Here is a 10,927-nt window from a genome sequence, read left to right as displayed (position 1 = left end):
CTACGTCAAGATCACTAGCTACTTGAATACATGAGGCTTGAGAACACACAGTGAGTGAGTTTGAGAGCACAGTTCGGCTACCAAAATCTTTGATGTGCAGAGGTACTACGTGGCTCTCCATACTTCAAAGAAAGTAGGCTTCAAGGTTGTAGAATCACGAGGAGTGCACATCCACAGACGGTAGCTAGCAGTCAACCTATTATAGATTATCATAGCATGGTTAATCAACACTACAGTTGATTAGATGAGGTACTTTAGTGACTTCCACTGGTGACCCAATAGAAGCAAGTGCATCTGCAATCTTCTTCACCTTCATGTGGTAGTCATTGATGCTCATATTTCAACCAATGACTGTCATTACTAGTTGGACTTTGATGGTGCTTTATAAGGGCTAGTTGGTGATCAGAATTGATACGTTGACAACAAGTGATCAGAGGGCTTGTTATACGACTGTTTGGAATTTGCTGGTCGGACAAGATTAGAAGAATATGGTTCAACTTCAAAGAAGGTGGTATTTTTATACGTCATTTTGATGGATTATTGTTGATATATATATATATTTTTGTTCTATCTTATCACTCTATAAAGGATTGGATATGGAACACCATGACTATGGAATTAAGCGCATCATATTTTTCTAGGTGTGTGATAAGAAATGTGAATGACTTAGACAAGTCTTTTTACCTTGGTTATATGGGAAGGTAGGGCAACAAATACCTTAGTATAAAAAGTCATTTTGGAATGGGAAACTATGGATTCCACATAGGGGTGTAACCCTATATTATGATGATTATAGTAATTTTTGGTGTATTGACCAATGGACCATTTTTGTCGTGAATGAGGGTACCTTACAAATTATGATGAGAATTCTCTCATGACCCCATACTAGGGAATTTGCATAATGGCAGTTCAGGAGAGTGTAACTCATGGAGTATCTAGATACCTGTGACTCAAACATTGGGGTGCCACACGATGCACCACCATCCAAGGTGAGTGGAGCTCCTTCAATATCATTTGGTATTTATAATTGAGAAAAATTACATGATTTTTTAAACTTTCTTTGTAGAGATTATCTTATCACAGATTGTCTTGATTGATAAGTTTAAGATGGATAATGTTTGTCTTGAAATTGCACCCACACACACACACACACATGCACGCACGCATGCATGCACACGCACGTACAAAGAGAGAGAGAGAGAGAGAGAGAGAGAGAGAGAGAGAGAGAGAGAGAGAGAGAGAGAGAGAGAGAGAGAGAGAGAGAGAGAGAGTATTCAATATGCAAGCTTGTTATGATCTTCATAAACCTACACAAGCATAAGAAAACAAGTTAGTAACAAGATTGAAATATATTAGTATATCTAAGTAGACACATGTAATTTGATTGATAAGATTATTAGAAAGTAGTTTACCCCTTTTGAGCCTAATCAATTGGCCCGTGAAGATCTTCATTATCATTTAGCTTACGTAAAGATAGACATATAATTAATTATAAGGATTAAGCTGTCAAAATGATTAAACAAAATATTTCACATACACTAATAGAAAGATACAAAATGTTTCACATATACTAATAGAAAGATACAAGCAAAAAAGTAAAAAATAAATAGTTGAAGTTACCTTGTAGTGTCTCCATAGATATGTCACCTCAATTGATATATGCATCAAAGCATCCACAACATTGCAATAGGGCAATTCTAGCCAATCTCAATAACATGGGATACTTAACATGCATTGTTGCATTTCTTCCAATGGCAACCCATGTATCTAACAAGCTCCATGCCTTCCATTCATGAGGAGCTTGTAATTTAAAGTGTTGATACTCTCGCTTAGCTTGGATATTGTTAACCAAATCCTCAAAAACCTCACCATTAGTCGCTCTCTTATTCTCACCATAAAATGATTCTAGCTTTTGGATTTCCAAATTGCCATAATCTCTAAATCCCAACCCAGGTGGAAAGCAGAGGTGCCAAAGCCTTAAAGCAACCTAAAATATCATTATCATAAAATCTTTCTTTCAAGTTTTGAATAATAGAGAAAGGAATTTTTTTCTGAAATGCAATGGAACTCTCTAAATCACATCCATCAATCTCCCTATCCAATTTAATGGACCTATACATATTACCCTGAATTGATAAACGAAGGGCATAGAGTTGGTCGACAATCTATCGGTCCAAAATCAGGAATGGTAGGGAAACCCATGCGATCATCAGCTGAAGCGTTCATATCAACTTCACGCTCATGAATAAAATCTTTTTCTATTGCTTCTATTTCCACTTAAACACAACTCATTACAAATGAAACATTGACATAATTGTGTTGAAAAGTTTTGCTTAGAAATGCAAGTATGGCTAATATATCCGCCATAAAATGAAGACAATAGATGAATTCAAAGTTGGAAATCTTTTCAAAAAGAGTTGCATTCTCAGTCCTTGTAAACACTAGTAATGGCTCTAGTGATTCACAAACCTTTTGAACCACTTGGTGCCTACTTAGCCACCAAACTTTGTGAATGTGACTCATATGAAGTAAAACTTTCCTGCGCACATATTTTTAAAGCACTTTTTGAAATAAATGCATTTATTGAACTCATGCACTCATCAATATATTGTGCCATGCTTGATTGTTTCACTGCATCTACAACACATAAACTTGCTCTGTGTGCAATGCAATGTATCGATGTCATATATGGATTATGCTTTCTCAATAAAGTCGCTAATCCTTTATGTTTTCCGATCATCATTGCAGCACCATCAGAGCCAAAAAGCAAATCTTTTTTCAAATATCAAGGACATATTTCGATAATAGTTGCTCAAATGCAATATAAAGTGCAGACGCTATACCATTATCAATTTCCAATAGGCCTAAAAAGATTGTAACAGGTACACAATCCTCTAAGAAGGACACATACACAATGAGATGCTATGTCATTGCGATGTCTGTAGATTCATAAAAAAGGAGATTGTTGTATTCTTTTAACATGGTCTATAAGCATAGACTCACTAATGTAATGCACATGGCACATGATTTATCATTAGGATACATCTCAATAGTTAATGAAGGGCATTTAACAAATAAAAGTAACTTTAAGACCGATGGATATTTATGGAAAGGAAGATCTTCCTTTGTAACATGGTAGGGTGCTGCAAAAAGATTAACGATTGCAAGATATACTTTATCTTTGTTCTTACTCAAACACTGAATAGTTTCAACCTTCTCCTTTCCATATGAAAACAACGCCAATCTATGAGATTTGGAATTTGCATGATCAAATAGGGCACTACTTTGAATGCTGCAAGATCCTAACTTTCCAAAGTCTCTCTTGCTATCTTTGTCTTGCTTGCAGAATTTGCAAAACATTCGGCCTAGGTCCCTATCAAAATAAGCCCAATCAAAGATCTTGGTCCACCCCTCATTCCAATCCTTCCTAGCTTCTCTCCTGTGGGTAGCCTCATCCAGTCCAAGGCTCTCATCTATCTTTGCCTTCTCTAAATTTTCTATCTCGATTAGTTCATTCACAATTAGAGTTGATACGTGTTTATTTGTCTTTCTCTTTTTATTAGAATTTAAACATGAATCCTTTTTAGTAAATCCCCGCATATTGAATAATGTCGATTGCACAAAACCTGACATGGAGCACTATTCCTTCATAAAAGAAATAACGAAGTATTAAAAAGAAATCCTTAATGCTCATCGCTTCAATAAATCAATAAAGTTAAAAACTTTAACAAAGTATTAAAAAATGCCTAAATCATTTAAAAAATGTAATCACCTTTCTTTTTTCTAGTTAAATGCTTACTGTTCTGATGGCCAATATATTTAAGACTATGTACCATGGCTATCTTGAATCTACTCTAAAGTAGCTCAAAAGAGATTGGTCAATGTTTATATCACGCTCATGGCTAAACTCCTTGAAACAAAGACATAATGAATTATGAAACAAGATTGAACCACCTACCTTGAACTTTAAATTACAAATTGGCATGCATATCTTCTACTTTAAGAAATCAAATAGTTGCAAAGTTAAAACGACTCTGCATTGTGTAAAGGCATTGTTCAAGATACCTAATGATGTGCCACTATGAGAAAGGAAATAAAATCAAGGAAGGCTAAACTTGCAATCATAGTTTGTGTTAATTAAAAAGCTTCTACAATGCCAGACGATGCACTTGACGATTCAAGACTTCTTGAATTACGCCGAAGGGTTGGGCGTGACATATTGAACCTTCTACCATTTCCAATGAACGGCTAGCCATTAGCAATCGATGCTCCATAGAAAGATGCTGATCATCTCAACGAATGCAGAAGCCTTTGACATTACATCCTAGCGAGATTATTCTGCCTAGACTTTGTAGATCCCGATTCACAAACCACATCTGGATTTGCGATTCGCAATGAGCATAATAGAAGAGAAATGGGGCATTTACACTATAGGAAATGGCACCTTGGAGTACCAAAATCTACAAAATTGTGGTAGACATGCAAGGGCAGAGGGACTCGAGAGGTCTGAGCCTCAACTCACCACATCCGGTTGCGAGGAATCGGAATCAATCGCAGGATTTAACATGGGCATCTGCCAATTAGTGGGCACTGGCAACCCGTTTTGAACCCATTTATGTTTCTTAACACCATTGATTGGTGCCGCTGTTGGATTGTCCTGAAGATAATTGTCAACTCTTATTGCCGTTTCTATATGTATACATGAAGGTGGAAACTGGACTTCAAGGGTGTCAACAATCACTGGTATTTGAACCCCCTCTTCTTCAGCTCTTTCTTGTCGCTAGATGCATTTCTTCCTCTCCACAGCTTTGCCTCTTGCCCTCCCTCAATTCTCCTGTTAGCAAGGTATCCTTGGACTCTATGTTGATAGTTGGACAGCGATCATCTAATTGCACGGGTAGAACTGGGGATGGACCGATGGAGTCTAGACTATGGCGATGTGCAAGCAACAGAATCCACCTCCCTTCTCTGTCATGTCCCTTGCTCTGGCCAGGCGACTAGCAGGCTGAAGGCGATTAGGCTCTAGTACATTGTAGTAGCTCGAGCCTCGAATGATTGCATGAGTGGCTAGTAACATAATTCATATTGCCAGGAAGAAGAGTCAAGACTATCTATGATTCTATGGGTCCCTTTGTCCTCCACGACTTTGGAGATCCCATGGATTGGGACGTCCGCCTCAGCGTCTCCCTTGCCTCTGCTAGAACCACCTACCACTACTCCTACACCATGGATGCCTTCGCTTCTCTCTTTTGGCTTTAGGCTCCCATGTGGTTCGCTACCGAATTTAAAGCGAGGAGGGAGGCCAATAGGTTGCAGCCAGTAGTTTCAAGTGATTGTGGGCCGAATGGACTCTGGAGTGTAGTGCAATTGAAAAACTCTTGACACTATGTCTGGACTCTCGAGTCGCAACTCACAATGATGCGTGTGAAAGTTAAACCTCAAAGTGAAAGTACTTGGAGTCTTGAGTCCTTTGAACTTCGAAGTTCGTTTGAGCTGATGAGTTCATGATTGTCAATGCTTCTTGATATGGATTCTGTTGCCTGCAAACTTTGGCTCCCTTGAAAGTTGGGAACTTGGGAACTTGGGGGCCGGGGATTCCTTTGAAGATTGATTGGCCAGGCTCAGGAATCACAACTGAAGTCTGAGTGCTCACAAGCAAAGCTGATAGCAATTTGCAACTAGTAGGCAATGGGCATAGAGCTGCGAGCATTGAGCAAAGATGTGACAGCAAGAGTAGAGTTGAGAAAAGGGAAGGCGGCAAAACTTGCCATTAGATTTTTTGGAAAAGAGACCTAAACTACAAGAGACTTGAACCACAGATCTAATGAGCGATCAAGGGTGATGATTGATCCATTTGATCAAGGGTTCTCATGCAAGCCACATGTGTCGTGGACCAATTTGTTTAAAATTATATCAATAACATATGAAAATAATAATATAACCTTTAGTTTTTAAAGTCCTTAGGTAACATTAACTGGTATTCCAAAGATACCTTATTAATCTAGCCTTGATTTTCAAAATATATCTTTTAAAAACCCTTAAAATCAAGATTGCCATAAAATTTTATTCTTTTAAATAACCTTCTTCTCATCAATTAAGAAGGTTTTTTGGCTTGCCCCCTGGGGTTGCTTTAGAGCGATGATGCAATTTAGGCAAAGGAGAAAGTGGTTGTCTCTCTCTCTCTCTCTCTCTCCCCCCTTCTTTATCACCTCAAGTCTTCCTACACACCATCTCCACCTTTTCTCCCTCCCCCCCAACAGCCCCCTCCCTCCCCTCCCTGCCCTCTCTCTCTCTCTCTCTCTCTCTCTCTCCCTTTTATCTCGTGTAGTCTTCCTCCACAGAATTTTCAGTGGACTCCTTTTTGTTTGCTTTTTTAAATCTTGGGTAGGCCTTATGAATGATTAAATGGGCACGTCCCCAATGTTATCTAATGGTCCATCGACCTTCTCTCCTCTCTTTCACTCATTGACCTTTCCCCATATTCCTTCACCTTCACTTCCTTTTTCTTTTTTCCTTTGCTTCGACTTTACACCCATCCTTTCCCTTTTACAAGTTCTGAGAAATATTTATGAAGTACTTTACACTTAACTTATAATGTCACTCCAAAAGCAAGGCCTTCACCTTGTTTCTAACACTGGCGGGAACGCAGAGGACTGTGTCTACTGTGTCTCTTCATCTTGACAGTGGATGGTTATGGCAGGCAGAGATGGGAAGCGGTTGGCGAGAGCTGTCTTTTCACAAACGTGATAGATAGTCATGCTGAGAACGGGAAGAGTGTCTAGTTCCCTGTGACGAAGCAACGCTTCCGTACAATCTTGTAAATGCTACTTGTTATATACAAACCTGACACATGGAAAGTGCACGGGCCTAAATATACGGAAGGAAGTCCTGGAACAGGTGCACGTACCTCGCATTCCGGCACATCTCGCTACCTATGCTTCTATTCTTAAGCTGTATAGAAATGCAAAATCCCTGTTTGATGGCAGGCGAGTCCATGCTGATATCCTGAAAAGTGGTGATGAGGGTGATGTACCTCTAGGAAACCGCCTCGTGCAGATGTATGGAAATTGCGGTTGCCTTGAGGATGCGAGAGGAGTGTTTGACAGGATGTGTGAGCGCAATGTGGTCTCATGGACTTCAATGATTGCAGCATATTGTCAGCATGAGGAAGGAAAAGAAGCACTTCTTCTATTTCAGCAAATGCAGAGTAGAGGGATGAAACCAAATCGAGTCACATTCCTGAGCGTCCTTCCTGCATGTGCCAGCCAAGAAACCCTCGATGCAGCCAGGCAGGTGCACAATCTTATTGTGAATAGAGGAGTCGAGTCCACTGTTGTTTTGGGCACTGCTCTTATTAATATGTATGGCAAGTTTGGAAGCTTCAAGGATGCACGGTGGATGTTTGACAAAATGATTGATCGGAACGTAATCTCCTGGAATGCCATGATTGGAGCATATGCTCAGCATGGGAAGGGCAAGGAGGCCCTTGAACTTTTTCAATTTATGATGAACGGAGGTGTGAAACCAAGCAAGGTCACGTTTATAAGCAGTCTTCATGCTTGTGCCAGCCAGCTGACTCTAGCTCAAGGTAAGTGGATGCATGCTTACCTATCAAACTGCAAGTTTGAGTCTGATATTGCTGTGGCAACTGCTCTTGTCTACATGTATGGGAAATGTGACAGCCTGGAGGATGCGCAGGAGGTATTTGACAATATGCCTGTCCGGGGTGTGGTCACTTGGAGTGCAATCATTGCAGCATATGCTCGGCAGGGGCAAGGGAAGGAGGCCCTTAATCTTTTTCAAAAAATGGAGAAGGAAGGAGTGGTGCCCAACAAAATTACTTTTGTGAGTGGCCTTGATGCGTGTGCCAGCCAGGTAGCTATCCTTGAGGGCAAAAGGATGCATTCCTATATCATGCGTTTTGGATTTGATTCAGATGTCATTGTTGGGAGTGCCCTTGTTAACACGTATGGTAAGTGTGGTAACTTGTGGGATGCACAAAAGGTTTTTGAAACAATGCCCAAGAAGAATGCAGTCTCATGGACGACCCTAATTGCAGCATATGCACAACATGGGACAGCCAAAATTGTTCTTCAACTCTTCCGACGGATGCAGCTAGAAGGTGTTATCCCAGATGAAGTCACCTTCTCTAATGTTCTATCGGCTTGTAGCCATGCAGGTCTGGTGGATGAGGGATGTCGATACTTTCAATCAATGCGTCGAGATTATGGCATTCCACCAACAGTGCAGCATTATAACTGCATGATTGACCTTCTTGGCCGAGCAGGGAGATTGGATGAATGCGAAAAGCTGCTTAATGACATGCCATTTCCACCCACTGCTGCATCATTGATGTCATTGCTTGGTGCTTGCAGAATGCATTCTGATGCAGAGCGAGGACAGATTGCGGCAAAATGTGTTTCCTTTCTGGAACCAGAAAACTCTGCACCATATGTGCTGCTATCCAACATCTATGCTTCCAGTGGAAGGTGGGAAGAGGCCGCAAAGGTGAGGAAGGTTATGAAGGACAAGGGTCTAGTCCCATCATTGGGCACCGATGAGGTCGGTGGGGCTGTCATAGTAGCCAGTCCGAGCTATCGAGATAGAATTTGTGGTTTTTAACCTTGTGAGCGATTGCCATAAGATTGAAACTGCACCATATGTTGTGTTTTCAGAGGATGAGTTTGGGCATGCTATTGGTTTCATCTAGATATATAAAGGTCTGAAGGAGCAACCAGGCTGCCTTTCAATTGAGGTCGATAGTAAGGTACACGAGTTTTCGCAACTGATGAGGCACACTTAGAAGGACCAGATATATGCTGAGTTGTGGGATGCTAAGCTGTCAATTAAGGAGGCAGGATATTTGCCATGATACAAGTAAGGTATTGCAGACTGGAGACGAGGAGGGACGACCATTATTGCTTAGCGGCCACAGTGAGAGGCTAGCCATTGCTTTTGGGCTTATCAGCATTCTAGAGGAGAAGCTGTTTACTTTACCAAAAACCTCCATCTGTGATCAGACTGTCACTCTGCTACCAAGTTCTTTTCTAAGTCAGAGACTCCCAGTGTTTACTGTAGTTATCGGTGATATAATGCTAGACAAAACCTTAAGCTCGTGGTGGTCACATGGTGCCAATTCTGATGTGTTAGCTCTGCTTTGATCCCTTCCATAGACGACTGACATGTTGAGTTAAAGATACTCCAGTGGCACGGGTCTCGACCATTCCCAGAATGGGGTTTCTCTGCCTAAAGACAAGGAAATGACATCCAGAGTTGTTCTGTTCAGCAAAGGTTTTACTGAATGGTGGTGGGTCTAATCCTATTGCAAGTCAGCCCAGTTGATCAAAAGTAGACAATCGCTTGTGAGTCCGGTATGAAACTGCTTGTAATAAACAGGAAAGTGCAAGTTTGGGCATGTTATTGGTTTCATCTAGATGTATAAAGGTCTCAAGGAGCAGCCAGGCTGCCTTTCAATTGAGGTCGATAGTAAGGTACACGAGTTTTCGCAAATGATGAGTCCACTTTGATATATGCGGAGTTGTGGGATGCTAAGCTGTCAATTAAGGAGGCAGGACATGTGCCATGATACAAGTAAGGTATTGCAGAATGGAGACGAGGAGGGGAGACTGTTATTGCTTAGTGGCCAGAGTGAGAGGCTAGCCATTGCTTTTGGGCTTATCAGCATTCTAGAGGAGAACCTGTTTACTTTACCAAAAACCTCCATCTGTGATCAGATTGTGACTCTGCTTCCAAGTTCTTTTCCAAGGCAAAGACTCCCAATGTTTACGTGTAGTTATTGGTGATATAATGCTAGACAAAACCTTAATATCGTGGTGGTCACATGGCGTCAATTTTAATGTGTTAGCGCTGCTTCGATCCCTTCCATAGACGACTGACATGTTGAGTTAAAGATACTCCAGTTGCACGTGTCATGACCATTCCCAGAATGGGGTTTCTCTTCCTAAAGACAAGGAGATGACATACAGAGTTATTTTGTTCAGCGAAGGTTTTACTGAATGTTGGTGGGTCTAATCCTATTGCAAGTCAGCCCAGTCGATCAAAAGTAGATAATTGCTTGTGAGTCAGGTATGAAACTGCTTGTAATAAACAGGAAAGTGGAAGTACTTCAATTACAATGCTGATATTCATGTTCATTACTCTTCTGTATTCTTTCTAAAGGTTCGGTACTAGTGGGAATCATATGTGACTAATTTAACTTTTTCATCATGTAAATTGAATGTTGATGTTAACTTGTTTATGGAAAAAGTTTTCAAAACGACACGTGCCACTCCCTTTATTGGAGAGGAACACATGCATACACGCCTTTACTAGAAAGTGATATAGTATGTTACACGTGGTGGTCTATAAAATAGTGAACAACCACACTAGTTCTTGTGCACCACTGCCGTGTTGGCTTATAATGGCCACCGTACTTCCCCACAATGAGAGCTTTAAGCCGCTTGACTCCATCCTCCAAAATCATCACTCCACGGCCCACTTAACACTAGATGATGGCATGCAAAAGCATGCTTCAACACCCGATTAAACCCCACATTAAAATATCTAGCTGCTTCTAGATAATGCCACGTGGCCGTGCACCACATGGCCCACCATGAAACCACTCCCCCTCCCCCCCTCCCTTCACCCCCGCCCACACCCAACTAATTAATTAATACGTCCATTTGCTCATGGGGGGGTCATATTCAAAGACAAATTTTGTGAGGAAATGGCATTTTTTTTAAATAGACACACGATTATAATATTTCTGAGTAAACACCCTACCAATACATGGTAGCATGGTAGCTCACTAATAAAGATAGGTGATTTGCTACATGCATAGAGAATCTATTCTTCAAAACAATGAAAATCTTGGTGCACCAAGTTGTATCATCCACATGGTACATATGCGCAAAGGATAAACAAGAGG

General features: G+C 40.8%; 1 pseudogene; it reads left to right on the top strand.

Moving 5' to 3' along the window:
- The first annotated feature begins 6,795 nt into the window (after nucleotides 1–6,795).
- LOC147898881 (pentatricopeptide repeat-containing protein At2g13600 pseudogene) lies at nucleotides 6,796–10,053 on the top strand (annotated as a pseudogene).
- Nucleotides 10,054–10,927: the final 874 nt, after the last annotated feature.

The sequence above is a fragment of the Dipteris shenzhenensis genome, chromosome 9 (assembly GCF_047967505.1).
Source record: "Dipteris shenzhenensis isolate YYH24624 ecotype China chromosome 9, Dip_SZ_1.0, whole genome shotgun sequence".
Lineage (NCBI taxonomy): Eukaryota > Viridiplantae > Streptophyta > Polypodiopsida > Gleicheniales > Dipteridaceae > Dipteris > Dipteris shenzhenensis.
The sequence above is the reverse complement of the archived record's forward strand: the minus strand, read 5'-3'. Positions and strand labels throughout refer to the sequence as shown.